The sequence below is a fragment of the Equus caballus genome, chromosome 11 (genome assembly GCF_041296265.1).
Source record: "Equus caballus isolate H_3958 breed thoroughbred chromosome 11, TB-T2T, whole genome shotgun sequence".
Lineage (NCBI taxonomy): Eukaryota > Metazoa > Chordata > Mammalia > Perissodactyla > Equidae > Equus > Equus caballus.
The window spans coordinates 59,380,151-59,398,681 of NC_091694.1; positions in this window are offsets into that span (position 1 = coordinate 59,380,151).

Sequence of the window (18,531 nt, forward strand, 5' to 3'; positions counted from 1 at the left end):
CCACCCATCCATCCATCCATCCATTCACCCATTCTCCCTTCCTCCAACTGTCCATCCATGCATGCACTGATTATCTACCCATTCATTATCCATCTGTTTATCCACCCACCCACCTAACCATACATTCATTGTCCATCCATTGATTAATCCATGTAGCCACCATTCATTTCCCATATTCTTTCATCCATCCATTCCCCAACTACCCACCCACATCTCTCTCCATGCAGGCACACATGAATGATTTCCTCCACCCAGCCATCCACCTATGCAATCATCCATCCACTCATCCATCCATCCATCCATTCACCCATCAATCCATCCTTTCACCTATCACTTATCCACTCATCCATGTGTCTACCCATACAACCATCCATTCTTACACTTATCCATCCATGCATCCATGTTACAAACATTTATTGAGTACTATACAGCAGGCATCATGCTGGCCCTGGGAGTAAACTGATGAACCTTCAAGGTGCTTCCAGTCTAGTGGGAGAGACAAAACAGTCATTAGATGAATCCTGGGTGATAAATTCTCTGATGAGGGTGAGTAAGGGGTGAGGTACGAGGACCAAGCAAAAGCACCTCACTCAGATCTGGGCATCTGGGAAGGCATCCTACACAAGGTAATGCCCAAGGTAATTCTCAAAGATGAATATGGGTTGGCCAGCAATGGCGTGGGGATGGGTGGACAACATTTCTGGCAGAAAGACCAGCACATATGAAGACCCAGAGGTGCCAGGTAAAGAGCCTAGCTGGAGTGTAGTTTGTGAAGTGAGCAGAGGTAAGGAGAACAAGACTGGGGCGTATAGGGGCACATAAGGCCTCCACTCTTTGACATCATCCCTCTGTCCCAGCCCCACAGTGCTCTCTTTCAGGGCTCAGGAGGCCACTTTCCTGTCAAGTCGAGGCCTCTGGATGCTGTCAGGGGGTGGGCTGTGGAATCCCCAACCACCCTGGTGTCCATGCCAACATGGCCGCCCTCATGCCCTGGCCCCTCACCCCGGTCCCGAAGGTACAGCAGGATGTGGTTCCTGTGGCCCCAGGCCTGTGGCCATCCCTGCCAGGCCCAAGCAGCCTTAGGGGTTAGGCTCTTTCAGGCGAAGGAGAAGTAGGTGTTAGAGCAATGGACGAGGGCCAGGACCAGAGACAACAGAGCTGGGGGGAGGCGCCAGCTCCCCAGCAGCTGCCATATTCGGCTGGCATCTTTTAGTTTCAAGTAAAGATCAAGATGAGGCCGAGCATGGTGTGGAATTCCTGCTTTTATGAAGAGAAAACAAGGTAGGCTGCTGTCGGCTCAGTCAGGCTCCCCATGAATGAGGGCTCATGTCCCCCTCCCACAGATGGCCATGCTTACAAGTGGTACCTACTTTTGACTTGTGTTCAGAGCTGGGTGGGGGAGGGCAGTTAGCGGAGAGGGACACCGAGGCCCATCCCTGAACTCTACGGCTGGGCAGGAGACAGTCCAGATGCTGGAGAGGCCAGGCCCATGTGTGGCTGCTCATGACCCTGACTCCTAAACCTGGCTCCACCCCCTCAGGGACTTCCCATCAACAGCTGGAGGAAGGTTCGAGCTCCCCACCCTCCCTTTCAAAGCCCCCACCATCGACTCACTCCCTGGCTTCCTGAAGTAATGATTCATAATCGTAACACAGCCATCCAACATTTGCTTAGCGATTTACACTTCACAATGCGCTGCCACGTGAGCTCCTCCATTGATTCCCACAACACATGACTATTAGCCCTGTTTTTTAAACAGGGAAAATGAGGCTGGGAGAGCTGAGGAGACCTGCCAGTGACAGCGGTGGAAGGAAGAATCAGGTGCCCTGACTCGCGGGCCTATGTAACCCCTTCACCCCGCCTGCCATTTGCTGTGTATTTTATCGCAGCCAGAGGGTCTCCCAACATTCCCACCCCCACGCATTTGCCTGGCCTCGCCCCTGCCTGGGACACCCTCACTGTTCTCACCCGGGTCCAGGTTGGCTCAGACTTCCTGCAGGGAGCCTTTCCCCATCCTTCTCTCTCCCTGTTTGTTCCTCAAATATTTAGGAAATGCCTTCTAAGTACCAGGCATGGAGCTGGATGCAGGGGCTGCAAGTAACAGACAGGGTCCGTGCCCCGAGGAGCGAAAGGGCTATGCACAAAGAGGAGCCAGGCAGCGCCCTCAGCATGGTCAGTGCTGGTGTGGAAGCCCAGGGAGCCATGGGACCCCAGGGGAAGGCCCTCACCCAGATGTGGGGGGTCACTGAGGCTCAGTCTTGTGGGATGAGTGGGAGTTAACCCCCTCGTGAAAGGTATGGGGGCATTCCAGGCACAGGGAACAGCCTGTGCAAAGGCCAGTGTGGGTAGGGCTGGAGCACAGGGTGAGGCTAAAGTCAGCCAGAGTAGAGGCAGGGTGAAGGGACTGAGGTCTCAGTCAGCAGAGAACAGGTTGCAGAGGGCCATGTGGCAAATCTTGGACTTTACTTGCATGACACTGGAAAACACAAACAATTTTAAGCAGGAGAAATGTGATCAGAGCTGTGTCCTTGAACCGTCACATTGCCCAGGTGAACAGACTGGAGAGACACCTGCTGTTTTGGACAGCCTCTTCTCATCAGGGGCCTTCGAGTGTTTAACCAGTCCTCCACCAGGCCTCTAGTGACAGACGTCACGAGTGTCACTAACGCTTTGCTATCACAAATGGGGCGGTAACAAATGTCCACGTTCTTACATCACTTCCCAGCTGGGTGAGCGCGATGTAAAGATGTCCTCACCAACACAGCGCTTTGTCACGCTTTGTCACTCATGTTGATCATTGCCAATTTCAGATACCGATGTCAAAGGATGTTTCTTATAGTTAACTCAGCATTTCCAGTTTGGTCTGGAGTTTTAAGCTTATCCATCTGCCATGTTGCCTAAAACAGAGGCTTTTTGTTTTTTTTTTTATTAAAGGGGAAGATTTAAAGCATCCTAAACTTCCAGTTATAAATAAATAGTTGATGATTAAATAGCTAGACACGGTAGACCCAGGGTTACTCCAGCAAAGCTGTTGGTGGTTGCTGGGCACCCAGAACACTGTCTCTTGGACTGGGTCCATTCTGGATTAGAACTGGGGCTGTTTCTCACATACAACAGGAGTATGTGGCACCTGCTATGTGCCAGCCACAGGCTCCTGGCTTGCAGCAGACTCAGCTGGGCCTCAGGGGCTCGCTCTGGCAGCTCACCTGGCATAGCTGGCAGCAACACCAGAGGCCCCTGCCATGAGGGCAGGTGCGGGCAGGGAAGGCCCCACAAGGAGCAGCACTTCAAGTGCACTTTGAGAGAAGAGGAGAGGGGAAAAGGGACGGCGGGCACCACAGGCAGAGGGAGGAAGCCAAGCAGCGGCTGGGTGGCCCTAGCCACTTCCAGTCTGAGAGGCTTCTGGCATATTAGTAAGTGAAGTAATGCCAAAACAGGGTTATAGAATCAGAGGCATATTTTTAAAGTTTGTACTGCATGCTTTAAACAACGATAAATTCATCTTGCGATAAAAGTCTGAGGTCTAAATTTGCGGCCCTCGGTAGCTGGCCTGTGACAGGCCCTGTATGAGTTCGCTGAGGCTGCCCTAACAAAGCACCAGACTGTGCGGCCCAAACAACAGGAGTTTATTTTCTCACAGTTCTGGAGCTCGAAGTCCAAGATCAAGGTGCTGGCAGGGTTGGTTCCTTCTGAGGCCTCCCTCCTTGGCTTGAAGATGGCCGTCATCTCCCTGTGTCCTCACATGGTCTTTTCTCTGTGTACGTTGTGTCCTAATGTCCTCTTGTCGTAAGGACACCAGTCATTGGATTAGGCCCACCCGATGACCTCATTTTACCTTAATTATCTCTTTAAAGGCTCTGTCTCCAAATACCATACAGTCACATTCTGAGGTCCTGGGGGTTAGGACCTCAACATATGAATTCTGAAGGGACACAGTTCATTTCATAACGGCCCCAAGTGGACAACTAGCATGTGAATCCAGAGAGCATGAAGAGAGAAGCCTAGAGGGGCTGGCAGGGGCCAGAAAGGCCCTGGATATCAGGCTAAGAGGCCTAGACTCTGTCCCTTAATGATAAAAGGGGATAACCAGAAAAGTAGCATTTTCAGGAGGGCGCTGGCACCCTTGCTCTAGCAGTTGGCATGTAGATCAGAAGGGGAGAGAAGCTGGGGAGCCGGTATGTGGGGAATGGGAGGGGGGCAGGAGACCCCTGGAGACTGGAGCTGCCTCCTGTTAACCCTCACAACCCCCTGAAAGGGGAATGCACCTCCTCCCCATTTTACAGAGGAGCAAACTGACACTCAGGGAGGTTGAACGACTCCTTCAGTACTCACACCAGCTTCTGACATTGAAGCTTCAACAGCTAAAACAATCAGGCCTAGAGTGGCCCAACAAACATTTGCTGAATGTAATGAAAAAAGTAGAAAAGCCAAAATTCAAACATGGGGGGACAAGAAGGTAGCCTGCAGAGACAGGATGTATGTTTGTTGGGGAGCACTAACTGATGTGGGGGACAGTGGGAGAGGAAGGAGGAGGAGACAGTGGTAAAGCTGGAAGACCCCATAAGTACCTGTCTGGAGGTTCACACTGGCACTGCTGGCAGCCAACCCACCCTCACCCACCATCTTCCCCCAAAATCAGAATCTAGACTTGGCCCCAGACCCCTGCCCAACTCTGCACCACCCCCATTTCGACTCCCATACCACCCACCCGAGGTCTGGAGTATCCAGGCAGTCAGCCAGGAAGCTGCAGGATGTGGCCAGCTGGCCTAGACAACCCTTTAGTGCAGACCAGACCGGCAAAGTGGTGGGTTCCTTGGACAGCACCCAGGCTTTGGCAACATATGGGTTCTGCCCAGCTCACTGGGCCAAGTCACGCCCCTCACTCAAGCTCAGTTTCCCCAGCAGTAAAACTGAAGATAATCATTACTCCTGTGCAGGGTCACTGCAGAGAGCCTGACACGCAGTTGGTGCTCAATAAATGCTACCTGTTGATCAGCCTTGGAGGCAAGCCTGGGTCATTCACCTCACTGTGCCGGGATCTCCCCATGCGCCATTCCTCCCCTACCTTGGCTTTCAGGCCCCCCTCCCCAAGGCCTCACTCCTTCTTATTTTTCAAATAAGAAGCCAAGGGATTCCTACAGAAGCAAGACCTTAGGGAGTAGGCATGAGGACAGATGCCCAACAGATAAAGTACCATTTTCAGTTAATTTATTACATTGATAATGATGATCACACATATAACTGGGGTCCTGACATATGCTGAGCCCTTTATACAATAGAATCTCCAATTCTCCCTGCATTCCTCCAAAGGTGGGGATTTAGTTCCATTATACAGATGAGGAAACTGAGCTTATTCAAGTGCCTCACAGCCAAACCTATCTAACTTCTGACCTCCCTCCCTCCCTCTCTGTCTGTCTGTCTGTCTGTCTCTGTCTCACACACACTCACTCACACACACACGCACACACGCACACACAGTGTTTCTCCCCGCTCTCTCACACCCCTGGCCCGCTGCTTTCCCCTCCCAACTCCACAATCCAGGGCTGGGCAGAGTCAAGTGGCCACAGCAGCCATGCCCTTAGCAATCCACAACACAGCCTTTTTGTTGACGAAATGAAGGTGGAGCCACTGTGAAATGAGGTTAGGTAACAGGAAATTAACAGCTGACCCCAGAGGTCAGGAAGGAGGGTGTCCAAAGGCTGGAATTTGCTTCTGCTTTCCGACAACAAGTCTGGCCACAGCAAGGGCAGGAGTTCCCCACCCGGATCAGATGGCCTAGGCTGCTCGATCCCAAGTGACGTTCCAGTGCCAAAGAGGAGGGAGGCGGTCAGCCAAGAGGCCTGAGCAGACTTGGGAGCAATCCACGGAGCCCAGCCCAGCACCCTGCTCCACCCCCCCCCCCCCGCCCCCAGCCCCCACTGCAGGGGCCACCAGGAACAGAGGACAGGCGTGAAAACCCCAGGCTGCCACTCCCTCCCCCGTCTCTCATCACTCCACCCTCCACCCGCAGCCAGCCCAGTTTTTTAACAATGTGAATCAAAATGCGTGCTTCCCAGGGCAGGGGAGCCAGCTGGGCTGCTGAGAACGTTTCATCTGGGTGCTGGCTACCAGGTGCACACATCTGTGAAGACAGGTCCACTGCAACGTATGGAAGTTACACTGCATTATAATGTTTTTAAGGGACTTCCACTTGTAGGAAGATGGAGAGGATGTGCTTTTTCCTATTCCTGTGTGAAGTACGACTAAAAACCCTGGATGTTGTATATAAGGCAAACTAAGAAGACTGAAAGGTGAAGAGAAAAGGGCAGACAGGCTGGGGACCTCGGAACCTTAGAAATGACACAGAGGTACGGTGCGCTGGGTTTTCTTTTTGCCTCACTGTCCCAGACTTGGGACTGTAGGAGCCAGAAACCTGGTAGTGCCAACAGGCACAGACAAAAAGGAGCCCCAATAAAAGCCTGTTCTCTCTGACCGAAGAACCAGGCAAGGCACAGCTGGGTGAGAGAGAAAACTCTTAAGACAATAGCCACCCTACTCCAGACACATACCACAGAAAAGATGCAGCCGCCCGCCCACCAGCAAAGGCCAGATGAAGAGCCCAGACATCACCCCCCAACCCTGTGATGTCAGAGAAGGCTAGGTAGGTAGCCTTGACTTTCCTCCCAGCTGGTAACAAGTGCTCTCCCAAATCCCAAGGTGTTAGTGGAGGCCACGTGGGGAGCCAGAACTCTCACCCCATTTAGCAGGGGCCCCTCCTGGAGTGTCAACAGAGGCAGGAGGAGGAACCTGGACTTCTGCCTTCACCTGGCATCCTAAGGCAGCGCCCCGCTTCCCCTGCCAGAGGGGCGTCCGAGACAGCCAGCTAAGACAGGTCTAAATAGGATGTGGTGTCTCCAGATTGAAAAACATCCAGGTTTCATGTGAAAATCACTCCTCACACTAAGAACCAGGAAGATCTAACAGTGAATGAAAAGCCGATCAACAGAAGCCAACACTGAGATGACAGAGACGTGAGCGTTATCTGACACAGCCGTCGGGACAAAACGCTTCAGCAAGCAATTAGAAAGACACTGGAAACAAGTGAAAACATAGAAAGCCTCAGCAACAATAAAGGCTGTAAAGAAGAACCAGATGGAAACTTTAGAACTGAAAAATACAATAACCGAAATAAACAGCTTAAGGGACGGGCTCAACAGCGGAATGGAGTGGACAGAAGAAAGAGTCAGCAAATTGAAAGATAAAGCAAGAGAAATGACTCAAGCTGACAACAGAAAGCAAAAAGACTGGAAGAGAAAACCCCAGAGACTCAGGGATCTGGGGAACTATAACTAAAGATCGAATCTTTGTGTCACTGGAGTCCTGGAAGGAGAGGAGAGGCAGGATGGTGCAGGAAAAGCACTCAAAGAAAGAAAGGCGGAGAACTTGCCAGATTTGACAGGAGACACACACCCACCAATTCGAGAAGGTGAGCAGACCCAAACAAGATAACGCCAAAGAGATTCAAGGCAAGACGCATCATAATTAAACTTCTGAAAACTAAAGACAAAAAATAGTTAAAGCAGCCAGGAAAAAAATCTTATCTATAGGGGAAAATAATGCAGATGACACCAAATTTCTCTTCAAAAACCACAGAGGCCAGAAGGAAGTGGCACAGTATTTTTCAGGGAAGAAAAATCTACAGGCCCACGTGGTTTCCTAAGGAAGGAATCCTCAGACAAAATCTTTGGGCACAACGAAAATTTGTAGTTGTTCTGGATTTAATTCAGTGCAAATATAGTTCTTTACCTCATGCTTACTTGACACCTGTCTAGATTTAAAGGTAAAACCCATAATGCAAAGTTTCCCAAAAAAATCTTTGGGACCTAGAGCCAGGCAAAAAGTTGTTAGACGTGACACCAAAAGCACAATTCATAAAAGGAAAAATTGATAAATTAGACTTAGCCAAAATGTAAAATATTTGCTCTACAAGGGACTGACCTTGTTTAGAAAATAAAAAGACAAGTCACAGAGTAGGAGAAAATATTTGCGAGCTACATTTCTGAGAAGGACTACTGTCTAGCCTATAAAAACTGGGCAGTGGAAAGGAAAGCCTCCCAATTCCAACGGGGGCAAAAACACGGACAGACATTCCACTGAAGGAGAGCTACGACAGCACACAGCACAGAAAAAGACAGTCAACATCATCGGCCATTAGGGAAATGCAAATTAAAATCACAATGAGATATCATGTATCTATCAAAACGGTTAAAATAAAAAATAATGACAATCTCAAATGCTGGCAAAGATGTGGAGAAATGGGATCACTCACACATTGCTGGTGGGAATACAAAACGGTACAGCCACTCTGGAAATCAGTTTGGTGGTGTCTCAAAAAACTAAACATGCAACTACTATATAGCCCAGAAATTGCACTCCTGAGTGTTTATCCCAGAGAAATAAAGAATGATGTTCACACAGAAACCTGTACGCAGATGTATAGCAGCTTTACTCCAAATAGCCCCAAACTGGAAACAACCCAGATGTCCTTCAACAAGTAAATGATTAAACCAAGTGGCACATCCATACCATAGCATACTACTGAGAAAGAAAAAGAGAGAAACTATTGATACATGCAACGACCTGGGTGAATCTCCAGAGAATTACATTGAATGAACAAAGCCAATCCCAAAAGATTATATGTTGCATGATTCCATTTATATGACATTCTTGAAATGACAAAATTATAGAAATGGAGAATGATTGGTGGCTGCCAGGAGTTCAGGAGGTGGTGGAGGAGGAGGGAAGTACGTGTGACTATAAAAGGGTAGTGGGAGAGATCCCGTGGTGATCGACATGCCCGGCGTCTTGACTGCATCAATGTCAATATCCTGGCTGTGATATTGAACCATAATTTTACAAGATGCTTCCACTGGGGGAAACTAGGTGCAAGATACACAGGATCTCTCTGTATTATTTCTTACATGTGAAGCTACAATTATCTCAAAATAAAAATTCTAACTTAAAAATAAAAATTTAAAAGAAACAAGTCCTTTCCTGCTTAAAATTCTCCAATGGCTTTATGTTGCCCTTTGGATAGTCTGAAGTGCTCCTGGCTGCCAATGCCCTAGGTGGCCTGCCCGCCGCCACGCGCTCTCTCCCTTCCCTCACCTCCCCTCACTCGCTCTGCTCCAGGCGCACTGGCCTCCCCACTGCTTCTCAGCCACTGCAAGCACAGCCCACGAGAGAGGTGCCCTCAGCCTGGAACGCCGCTCCCCTCCACCGTCTGGCCCACTCCTACTCATTCTTCAGGTCTCAGCTTAGATTTCCCTTCCCCGACAGGCCTTCTCTGACCCTCCAGTCTGAGTGGTTCTCCTCTCTTTCAGAGGGGACACACTGGACTTTACTTCTGTCACTGCTTTTGATGATTCAGGGCCTGCACGTAAGGCTGGCCACAATGCCTGTATTGGTGGGACACCAGGACAATCCCCTCGAAAGTGCCACTGTACAGAAATGTATCGCTTAACAATGGGAATACTTTCTGAGAAATGCGTTGTTAGGCAATTTTGTCACTGTGCGAACATTAGAGTGTACTTACACAAACCTAGGTGGTATAGCCTACTACATACCTAGGCTGTGTGGTACTAATCTCATGGGACCACCGTCATTTACGTGGTCCATCGGTGACCAAATAGTTGTTATGTGGCACATGACTGTATGCTGGGGTGTCCCCTTTTTGGGCACCAGAACATGCCCTGAATTAGCTGCAGTCAGCGAACCTTCGATTAACATCAGGTTGACTCTCCTGTGTCACTGCTGGGCGTGTGAGCCAGTATACCCACTGTGGAGGGTGTGTGACCACCTCTCCCATAGCTAACTGCCCGCTACCCATGGCCCAGCATCCATGCCTGGGCACACATCTGAGGGGAGTGGCAGCTTATGTCCACAGAAGAAAGACCACGAAAGTTCAAGCAGCCTTACTCATAATAACCCTACAGGAAATAGCCCAAAGGCCCACCTACAGAGAATGGGTAAGTAAATTATGGCGGATTCACGCAACGAAACACTATAAAACAGCAGCTTTCAAAGAGCTTGTTCTCAGGGCCCCTTTGCTCTCCTAGTAATCATCAAGGACCACAAAACACTTCCATTTATGTGGTTGCATCCACTAACATTGACCATGTTAGAAATTAAAAATAACAGGTTAAAAGACATGTATTTACCAATTTGTTTAAAATAACAATAAGAAACCCATCACGTGTTTACAAAAATATTTTTATAAAACTAACTGTATTTCCCAACACAAAAAATAATCAGTGAGAGGAATGGCATTGGCCTTGCATTTTTGCAAATCTCTTTGTTATCTGGCTTACTCAAAAACAGCTGGCTTCTCTTGTCTGCTTCTTCATTCCGTCTGTTGAGACGCCACACACTGCGCAGCCTCTGGAAAACTCCCCTGTACACTCATGCGAAAACCAGAGTGGAAGAGGCCATTTTAGTATTATTGTGAAAATCATTTTGATCCCTCAGAACCACTACACAGACCAGTGAAAAAAGAACAAGTCATTGTGCTAAGGAAAACAAACCAGACACCAAAGACCATATACAGATTCTTTCCATTTCTATGAAGTTCAAGAACAAGCAAAATTAACGTAAGATGAGAGGAGTCAGAGTAGTGGCTACCTCAGGTTGGGACAGAAGCGTACAAACTTGGAGGGGCAGAAAGGGAAACTTCTGAGAGCCGGGAATACTCTATCTCCTGATCTGGGGGCGGTGACACAGGTGCTCCCCCATGTAAGAATTCATCGAGCTGCACACTTAAATCAGTACACCTGCTCCCTTTTCTTTATGACTGTTATACCTCAATAAAAAAGAAAAATGGGGTCGGCCCAGTGGCGCAGAGGTTAAGTGCGCACGTTCTGCTTCGGCGGCCCGGGGTTTCGCTGGTTCAGATCCCAGGTGCGGACATGGCACCGCTTGGCACGCCACGCTGTGGTAGGCGTCCCACATATAAAGCAGAGGAAGATGGGCGTGGATGTTAGCTCAGGGCCAGTCTTCCTCAGCAAAAACAGAAGGATTGGAGGCAGATGTTAGCTCAGGACTAATCTTCCTCAAAAAAAAAAATAATAATAATAACATCTAGGTGATATACCTTGAACTTGGCTTAAGCTTTATTAGTATCACCAGGATGCGACTGTCCTTTAGCTTGTAAGGATCAGAGGTCAGCTGTGAGGCCCCAGCCCCCAAAGGCATGACCACTCTCCATAAGAGCCAAGACCACCCCCATCCAGCCAGGGCAGACCTGGGAGGTTGCCAAACACCCACCTGGTGATGCCACCACTGGATCAGGAAGACCCAGTCCCATACGGGACACACAGGTGGCCCAGACAACACACCATTCCCCACCCCTGCCTGGCCCCACCCTCTGCTTGGCTCTGGGCAGGACCTGTGCTCCTACCAGACCTGGAAGGTAGAGGAATACATTAAAACTGGCTTTGGTCTTTCTCATCCTGGTGGGTCTCTTCTCTGACACATGACCAACTTTATTTTCAGAGAAAAGAAGAACTTGCTCTTAGTTCTCCCTCAGGCAGAAACTAGACTTTAAGGCTTTGTTTAAGCAGCTGAAGACAACTGTGGACAGGGCTTGGAATCCTTTACAGCCCTTCCTTCTCACGGTTTATAATTACATAAGCCAAAGCCCTTCCTCCATCGACAAGGCCCTAAGAACCTACCCCATCTCCTCGTTGAGCTCTTCCACAACATTCCCACTTTTTTCCTCTCTGCTCCAGCCACCCCAACTGACTCACTCTCCCTCAAACATACTGGCACACTCCTACCTCGGGGCCTTTGCATGTGCTCCTTCCTTTGCTTTACTGTTCTTTACTCAAATATCTTCATGGCTGCCTCTTTCACTTCCTTTAATTCTTGATTCCAGGAGTATTTATTCCAGGGATCAACAAACTATGGACCAAACCAGCCCTCACCCATTTTTGTCAACAAAACTCTACTGGAACACAGCCATACTACGTGGTTATGAATTGTCTATGGCTGCTTTTGCACCACACGACCTACGACAAGAAATTATTTAGAATAAGATGAAATGTGTAAATAATTCAGGTGTTTAAATCTGGTGGATTCATCTCTTACATTTATTTCCTCTTCCTTCCAAAACCCACTAAAAAAAAAATAGAAAGAAAACATAAAAAGTTATCAATCCTCAAGTAGTCCTGCTCAGCCAATTTCTGTGTTTTGTTTGTTTGTTGTGTAAAAATAAAAACAAAACGCTTCCATCTGGTTGTGCCGCTGTAGTCAGATGTTCTGTTCTACGGAGCAGAACACACTTCTGATCCATCAGCCATAGCATGGCCCTGTCCCCCTGGGCCCACAGAGCTCCCTAACAGGTCCCAGAGCTTCCTCTCAAACCTGAACAAATCAGCAGCAGGCATTTGGAGAAAGCCTTAGATCCTTAGATCCTTAGACACAAGAGAGTGACCAAAAAACCAAAGAAAGAAAAGGAGGAAATAGAGACAATGCAGGAAACAGAAGAAAAATTCACAGATTACAATTCATCCTCAAAGAAGAGAAGAGATATATCTACAAAACAAAACAAAACAAAACCCTGCATGCTTCTAAAATGGAACTGACTCAACAATAAGAAAACCACCAAATTTTAAAAATGGACAAAAGATCTGAACAGACACCTCACCAAAGAAGACACACAAATGGCAAACAAGCATATGAAAAGATTCTCCACATTATTTGTCATTAGGGAATTGTAAATTAAAACAACAAAATTGTACACCTATTAGATGGTTAAAACTGAGAACGCTGACACCACAAAATGCTGGTGAGGACGTGGAGCAGCAGGGACTCTCATTCGTTGCTGGTGGGGATGCAGAACGGTACAGCCACTTGGGAAGACAGTTGGGCAGTTTCTTAGAAAACTAAACATACGCTTACCATGCGACCCAGTAATTGTGCTCCTTGGTACTTACCCAGATACAGCAGCTTTATTCATAACCGCCCAAACTTGGAAGCAACCAAGATGCCCTTCAGTAGGTGAAGGGACAAACTGTGGTGCATCCAGACAATGGAACATCATTCAGCGCCAAAGAGAAATGAGCTATCAAGCCATGAAAAGACATGGAGGAACCCTAAATGCATACTGCTGAGTGAAATAAGCCAGTCTGAAAAGGCCACATACTGTATCATTCCAACCACATGACATTCAGGAAAAGGTAAAACGACGAGAGACAGTAGAAAGATCAGGGGTTACGTGGGGAGGGTAGGACGATCAGCAAAGCACAGGGGAATTTGAGGGCAATAAAACTATTCTCCATGATACTTTAATGGTGGACACACGTCAGTATACATCTGTCCAAACCCACGGAATGTACACCACCAAGAGTGACCTCTAAGGTCCACTGTGGACTCTGGGTGACTATGATGTGTTGATGCAGACTCACCAGCTGTAACAAGTGTCCCACTGTGGTGGGGGGGGGGTGTGCATAGTGGGAGAAGCTGTGTGTGGGGACAGTAAGGAGTATATGGGAAATCTCAGGACCTTCCCCTCGATTTTCCTGTGAACCTAAAAGTGCTCTAAAAAAGCAAGTCTATTTTTATTTAAAAAGGAGCAATTTTTGAACTGCACAGTTGCAATGGGTAGATTTTATGACATGTAAATCTCCATAAAGCCTTAAAACAAGGGGGAGACGGAAAACAAAAACATTATGATACCTAATTTTTTAGTCAATACAAGTGTTAGACATTAAGGGTATACTCCAGAAATCAGAATTAAAAACACAGAGATGGAAAATGTCAGAGAAAAGATAAGAACAAATAAAGAATCAATTCAGAAGGTCCAACATCCAACTAATAAAATTATCTGAAAGAGAACAGAGAAAATTCAGGGGAAGAAAAACAGCTAAAGAAAAGGCAATAAAGAGGCATATTCTCAGCACGAGGGACACGAGCCTCCAGTGTGGAGGGGCTGCAGTGGCCACACGGTAGAGGGAAAACACCCAACCCACGGGGGACTCAAACACCAGGCGGGGCACTGCTGCTTTTCAAGAGAGGGCCTCACAGTACCCTTTCTTTCCAACTATGGGCATGCATTCGATTCCTCAGAAACCAAAAACCTTCCATCTGCATGTTCTCTCCCCAGTATGCGGCACACTTCTCACACATCAAAAAACCAAGCTCCTAAGTTACATAAATCCCAGAAGGTAGACAGAGGACAGAAGGTCGTATCTCAACAGAACCTAATCTCAAAAGCCTTCAGGGTCAAGTTCAAACATCCTAGCAGGCGCTCAATACCCTCCCCATGTCCAACCTGTCTCTTCTCCCGGCCATACCCTGAGCTCAGTCAGCTGAACTCACCCCAAACTATGAAAAGAAGTAGGGAGAGACACCAAATCCCTCCTAATTTCCCCCTTTAAAGAGAAGGAAAATGGGGCTGGCCCCGTGGCCGAGTGGTTAAGTTTGCGCGCTCCACTTCAGCTGCCCAGGGTTCCCTGGTTCAGATCCTGGGCACGGACATGGCACTGCTCATCAGGCCACGCTGAGGCGCCATCCCACACAGCACAACCAGAGGGACTCACAACTAGAATATAGAACTACATACTGGGGGGCTTTGGGGAGAAGAAGAAGAAAAGAAAGAAGATTGGCAACAGATGTTAGCTCAGGTGCCAAACTTTAAAAAAAAAAAAAAAGAAGAAGGAAAATAAGGGGCGTAGGGACTGTGTTCCCCAGCACGAAAGCCCCGGGTGGGGCTTGGACCCAGTGTCAGCCATCACCTCTGCCCCCACGGCCTTCTCTCCCAGCCCCAGCCACCGAGCCTGCTTTCCTCTTCGTGACACCTGTCACCACTGCACTTTAGTTTCCCCGTTTCCCTCTCCAGCTCCAGGAGGGCCGCAGCCTGTCTCTCCTCACCGCTGTCTATACAGTATGGGGTTAGAGTGGCTCGTGTGTCCCAGGTAAGTGTGCATTATGGGCTGGACCGTGCCCCCCGAAGGTCATACGTTGAAGCCCTCACCCTCAGTACCTCAGAATGTGACTATATTTGGAGACAGGGCCTTTTAAGAGGTGAGTTCAAATGAGGCCACTAGAGTGGGCCCTAAACCAATGCAACTGACATTCCGCAGCGCCCCCTGGGACCCGAGACACCACGTCCCCGTCCTGCCAACGCCGTGCAGGCCCTGCCCTCCACACGCAGCCCTGCTGGCACGGTGACCTCGGGGATCACCCGGCCTGGGCGCCCCAGCCACAGCCTCTCCTGCTGGCGAGCAGCCCCGTCTCTCTCTCCGAGCCCCTCACTTGACCTGGTCCGGGGGATACGCCCCTCCCCTGCTTCAGCTCTCTGCCCCTAGGAGTTCCCTTCAAAACCCCTGTCCTCACCCTTGTGTGGCTCAGGCTGAACGGGGCGAGCAGTAGAGGAGGTGGCACGTCCCACAAGAGGTGCCCGACACTGCGGGGAGACATCAGTGTGCCGTTCCACAGGCTGCCGGGCTTTTACAACAAAACCAAAGGAAGACCTTGCGTCGGCCGGGGGCCTAGCAGGAAGCAAAAGGCAGACTCAGCCTCTCCGTTTTGTTTTTAAGAGAATTTAATGAAGAGACACTTCACTTGCGTGCAGGCAATAAGGAAGCCAGCACAGGGTGTGGAGGGGACTAGCATGGTGGGAGCCATTACCATCCCAGGCTGCAGGGCCCAGGCGAGGAAATGGGGTTACCAGAGCCGCGAAGGGGGTTATGGCAGGAGCTGTAACCGGGGGTCGGGGGGGCGGCACAGCCACTGCCAAAACTACAGTCCTGGGCACCACGGGAGCCATGGAGAAACACCCAACCTCTCTCTTCTCCCATCTCCTGCCAGTGCTTCCCATCGGCCAAATCCAGCCAGAAGCCAGGGGCCATAGAACCCAGCGAGGCTCTCCATACAGGGCAGCACCCGGGCACAAAGCAGGACGGAGAAAGGTGGAGTGGAGAGGCAAACGTCCAGAGGTAGGCAAGTGACCCAAGAAGACCAGTGGGATGGATGTTCCCCACCTCCTGGAATCTGGCTCCTGAGCAGACAAAGCCATGGGCCTGCCCAGTGAGCAGCATCACCCTGACAGACTGTCCCTCCTACACCACCACCACGAGGGCTGATGCCCAGAGCCCTGGAGCAGCCTCAGCTCCCACCCGCTCCCAGTCAAGCTAGCTCTCCACCCTCCCAGCAACACCTGGAGACCCTGCAGGCCTCCCAACAAAGTCGGTCAGAGTTGGCATCTGCTGCTGGCAATGCAAAAGCCCTGATATAAACATCTTCACACATTTGAGTCCAGGGTCTTTTTCAAACAGATAATGGGCAGGGCCATCGAGTTGCCTGGAGAGCCAAGAACAAAGCTCAGAGCTTTGCAGCCCAGGCGAGAGCCAATATCACTCAGCGCTGCACTGGCAAAGCCACCACGAGCCAGCCAGAGACCCTAGAACCCAGACGCCGTGGGGTTACCACCACCCCAAGAACAGAGTCTTCATTTCCTGCTTCTCAAATCAAGAGCTCCCCAAATGACTCCCAGGGCAGTGCATCTGACTGGCTAAACCAAGGTGATGTGCCCTCGACCCAACTGCAAGCAAGCTAGGAAAGCAAGTGCCCCACTTTCCGGTTAGGAGGGAAACTCCCAAGCATGGGAATGTCCACAAATAAGTGTACCTTTTTCAATACGTCGGAGTATTTCCTTCAGACAGTATCTTCAAATGGGATTAATGCCTCTTGGGACGTACTGCCCAATTTCTTTCAAAGAGTTAAACTAATTCCACCTCGATCCAGTGAACAGAGTGCCTGCTTTGCCACACCCACACACGTTATCAGTAAGTTTTTTAAAAAACTAATTTAATAGGCAAAATATATTGATATCTCATTGCTTAATTCTCTCATTTCTTTTTTCTCTTTTTTTTGGTTCCTATGTTTGTTTATTAGTTATATTCTGCAAAAGTCTTTGATACTTGACTTAGGACGTGTTTTATTATTTGTTTTGACGACTGATTTTTCATTATTTTCCTTTCTGTAGCCGGTGCTAAAATTAGCTGGCATGTGCTGAAAGAAGAGAGATGTCTTACGATTAGGTTCAGCTGTGTCTAACAGGAAAAACAACAGCGGCTTAAACTAGATACTACCAGCTTCTCTCTCTGCCACATAGGAGGCCTAGAGAAGGGCAGTCCAGAGCTGGCCTCGGAGCCACTCCACAAAGTCGCGAGGGGCCAGTTCCTTCTTGATCACCCCTCCACCAGCCCCGACAGGGCCTCATTCTCACTGTGCAAGGCGGCGGCTGGAGCTCCAGCCATCATGACCAGCCACAGGACGGAGGGAGGGCAGGAAGAAGAGGGAATAGCTGTCTACTGCTATAACACTTCTGTTTGCATCTTCTTGGCCAAAATTCAGACATGTGGCTTCACGAAGGGAGGCTGGACAATGAGCCCAGCTAAAAATCAAGATGTTCCTCCTCAGGACGAAGGGAAGAATGGGCAGTGAGAGGCAGGGAACTATCTCTTCCACAGACAAGGATAAAAACCATGCTGAAGACAATCCATTCACGTAAGAACCACCATTATGTTTATGACAATGACAGCTAATATTTACCAAACAGTTACTAATTGTGGGCACTGTTCTAGGCACTTGATATGTATTAACTCAGCCCTTGCCACACCCCTTTGAAGAGGATCCTATTACTTCATTTTACAGAGGAAGAAACAAAGGCACAGAGAGGCTAGGTAACTCATCCAAGGTCACCCAGCTAACAGGTGGCACAACCTGCATTTCAATGCAGGCAGCCTGGCTCCAAAACCCCAGGACATGACACAACTCTGAAGTGAGGCAACTCCTACTAGCAATTACAGAACCAAGCCAAGGAGGCCAACAGGGCTTATCCAAGAGTCTTATCAACTCAGGAATGAAAAGAGGGGACCAGAGCCAGAGCTGCCTTCTTACTTCACGCCTCTGAATATTTCATTTGTTCATCCCTTTGGCAAAGGTTCTTTCATAACACACATTACATTTGCACTCTAAAGCCTGTGTTTGCCACTCCTTGGGGCAGATAACTGTATACCCAGCAGCCAGCACAAAGTAGGTGCTCGAAAGATATTTGATCTGTGAATGAATGCTGTGCCCGGCCTGCTCTGTGCCGTGCTCTGTGATGGGTGTTGAGTGTCCTGGAATGAGAGCCACAGACCCTGGCACTCATGGCCAACCAGCGGAGACTGACAGGTAGGCCCAACAGGGAACAGAGCAGGCAAAGGAAGGGGAAGCCCCACGGCAAGAAGTGTGGTGTGGCTAGATTGTACTTTATGGTCAGTATGGTACGTTGGAGCCAGACTTAAAACTCCCCTCAAGTCCAAGGTGAGAAACTCAGCCTCAGCCCTGAGGTGAGGGAGCCACCCCAGGCTTTAAGCAGGCGCTAACAGAGCAGCCATCTAGAAAGGCTGTTCTGGCAGCCTGTGCAGAGGACGGAAGGAGGGGGAGCCCAGAAGCAAGGAGATCTGTGAAGAGGCTGGAGCAGTGAGCATCCTGGCAAGAGGCTCC